Source organism: Zerene cesonia, unplaced genomic scaffold (genome assembly GCF_012273895.1).
Source record: "Zerene cesonia ecotype Mississippi unplaced genomic scaffold, Zerene_cesonia_1.1 Zces_u003, whole genome shotgun sequence".
In the NCBI taxonomy this organism is placed as follows: Eukaryota; Metazoa; Arthropoda; class Insecta; order Lepidoptera; family Pieridae; genus Zerene; species Zerene cesonia.
In genome coordinates, this window is record NW_024045133.1 from 1,202,723 (window position 1) to 1,206,050 (window position 3,328).

At 38.9% G+C, this 3,328-nt stretch overlaps 1 long non-coding RNA gene across 1 annotated transcript; it reads right to left on the reverse strand.

The window, feature by feature from the left end:
- LOC119838562 lies at positions 1-2,627 on the reverse strand. Its single transcript, XR_005288199.1, has 3 exons — positions 2,500-2,627; positions 1,279-1,359; positions 1-105 (listed from the first exon to the last, which is right to left on the reverse strand). It is a non-coding gene; the product is annotated as an uncharacterized LOC119838562 (long non-coding RNA).
- Positions 2,628-3,328: the final 701 nt, after the last annotated feature.

A 3,328-nucleotide genomic window follows, 5' to 3' on the forward strand; every position in this document is an offset into this window, starting at 1 on the left:
GGCCGTTCTCGCGCCGCACGAGCAGCGGATCGCAGCGCGTCGTGCGCACCTGCAGCGGTTTGAGGCGCTTCCTCACCGCCGGCGGTATCGCCACCGCCCTGTTACCTGAGAAATAAAATTAAATCAAATCAAAATCAATATCAAATCAAATCAAATTCAAATCAGATTAAAATTAAATCAAATCAGATCAAATTTTAATCCAAACCCAAATCAAATCAAATCAAAATCAAAATCAACTACAACTTATGCCAACGGAACGCGATCCATCACCGAGCCGGCGGGTCGCAAGGGTACGTTGATTGCTGGATCTGATCTCTAGAATATCTCTTTGATTTTGCATTAAACTTTTTCTTTATGTCACCGTCCGCAATGGAGCTGGTGGGTCGCCTGATGGTAAGCGCTACCACCGCATATGGACATTTGGAAAGGCGTAAGGTCGTTTGCAGACCTTACTAGCCTCTAGAAATGGATTGCCGACTTTAAATGTACAAACTTTCAAGAAAGATTTTGCGCGGTCAAAAAGACTGATTAGCTTTAAGAATAAGTATTTAGATACGTTATTTCTTTTCAACCGACTTCAAAAAAGATCAGCTGGTCCTCAATTCGACTCTATCTGTTCTTCACTTTGTCACCTCAGAACCTTAATGCAAATCAAATGTTTTAATAAACTATAATCCTAATAAGTTCAATTTAATATTTTTTGATTTCATTCATGATATAATCCAATTAATAATCTAATTAATTAATTAATTAATTTTTTAATTGGATTTTAATCCAATTAATAATCCAATTAAAAAATTAAGAATAATAAAATCAAGAGTAGATATTAGTTATTATAAAAGTAGGGATAATGGGGAAAATTAAAGCAATTTTTACATCAAAAATTAAAAAAAATGATTGTGATTAAAAAAACTGAGTGAACCGATTTAGATGATTTTTTTTTATGTCAGCTGATGCCTCTCGTGTGGTGTCATTAAAACTTCGCCTAGTTTTGACCATTTGAAGACAGTTGAGTTTTTTTTTATGTTAAAAATAATCCTTTCTACTAATATATAATATTATAAATGCGAAAGTTTGTAAGGATATGTGTATTTTTGTAGCTCTTTCACGCAAAAACTCCTGTACCGATTGCAATGAAATTTGATACGTAGACAGCTGGACAACTGGAATAATATATATGCGACTTTTTATCCCGATATTCCTACTGGATACGGACTTACGCGGGTGAAACCGCGGGGCGCAGCTAGTATAAATATATTACAAAGTTTAAAAACTCACGTTTCTTGCACGTGGCCTGATGTCCGTACACACTGCTCGCACTACCAAATGATTTGCTGCAATATTTGCACTCCACTGTGACTGGATGAAAGAAATTAAACGAAATCACTACTATATAGTATAAAAGTATATAGTGAGTAGTATAGTATCTATAAGTATGTTTGTATTGTTTATATAATGTATGCATGTATGTTTAAAGCAGCGGTGGCTCAGTGGTGAGAACCTCGGACTTCAAAATCGATAAGTCGGGGTTCGAGACCGGGCGAGCGTGCTGGAAATAAATTGATTTTTCAATTTATCTGCACATGGGGATCACATCAACACTGCTTAAACGGTGAAGGAGAACATCGTGAGGAAACCGGCATGTCCGAGAATAAAAAATTCGACGGCATGCGACATCTGCCAACCCGCACTTGGCCAGCGTGGTGGATTATGGCCTGAACCCTCATAGGAGGCCTGTGTCCCAGCAGTGGGAACATATGTGGGCTGATGATGATGATGAATGTATGTTCATTTCTTCTGACTGGCACTCCAACACACAGTAGCACACGCTGAGTAGTTACCCCTTTTTAGAACCACGCCATTGTCTTAAGATTAGTCATAAGTTCACCTTTTTAATTTTAATTTAACTGTGTGTAAATGTGGTGGTCTTAAATAAACATTCTTTCTTTCTTTCTTTCTTTCTTAAAACAAAGCTCGCTTTCCGCAGTCTGTGTGTCTGTATGCATAGTTCTTTGAAATTGCACGCAATGCAGATTTTAATGGGGGTTTTTATTTACTGGACATAGTGATTAAAGAGATAGTTTTGTATGATAAAACCCACGGAATGTTGTCGCTTAAGAACCACAAGACAGTTCTTCGGCATCAATGTTATGTATATGTTACATACTAGCTGTTCGCACTGGCTTCGCTCGTGGTACATATATAGCCTATGTCTCTCGGCATAGTTTATCCATTACAAACAAACAAAAACATGTAGAACTAGCGGTCCGCCCCGGCTACGCCCGTGGCACATATATAGCCTAAAGCCTTCCTCAACAAATGGGCTATCTAACACTGAAAGAATTTTTCAAATCGGACGAGCAGTTCCTGAGATTAGTGCATTCAAACAAACAAACAAACTCTTCAGCTTTATAATATTAGCTATCAGTAGATTAAAATATACAATTGACATTGTTTAAAAAGAGCAAAGTTTCTTGCCAGCCCCACAGTCAGCTGTACCTTCAACTTTATCAGCCGAGCAGCTGCTCGTCCGTTTACTCTCCGAGCCACACTTGTGTCTGTTGAGCTCTCTGCTCGTTGTAAATATCTTTTTGCACTTGCTGCATTTGTGAGTTGTTTTGTCAAGTCTGGAAATGAAAAAAGAAAAGATCCATTTAAGAATATAATTAAAGAATTAAAATTTATTTATTAAATTTTCTAACAGCACAATAACCTTTTTTATTTGTGCGGGTGTCGAGCACGCTTCGGCACGAATTGTGGCAGCTCGCACCGTGGAAGTACCACACCCGCACAGGAGACCGGCGTGTATTAGTAGCATGTGTATCGTACGGTGAGTGGGGGTGCCGGAGGCCTATTTCCTTCTCTTCGCCCTTCCCTACCCATTCCTTCTTTCCAGTCATCAATCCTTTCCTTATCCCTTATCCCTTAAAAGCGGGCAGCGCATTCTCAGAGGTCTCAGCCTCTGCTCTGTTCTCGGGCGGTGGTGATCGCTCACCATGCAGGCGGAACCACCAGCTCAGTTGTTCGCTTACGGTATAATATATATATATATACACACATATATACATATACTTATATATAAATGAATCCCTATATCCCTTGGTCAGTCATCACACGTGAATGGCTGGACTGATTTCGAAAATTCTCTCACCATTAGAAAGCAGCAATTAGTGACATAGGCAATATATGTACCACGGGTGAAACCGGGGCGTACACCTAGAATGCAATAAAAAACAACTCACATCTTATGCATGTGGGTTCCCTACCAGGAGTTGCAAATAAAATATAATTTTATCCCACAAATAATTACGTTTAATGCTCTCGGTAC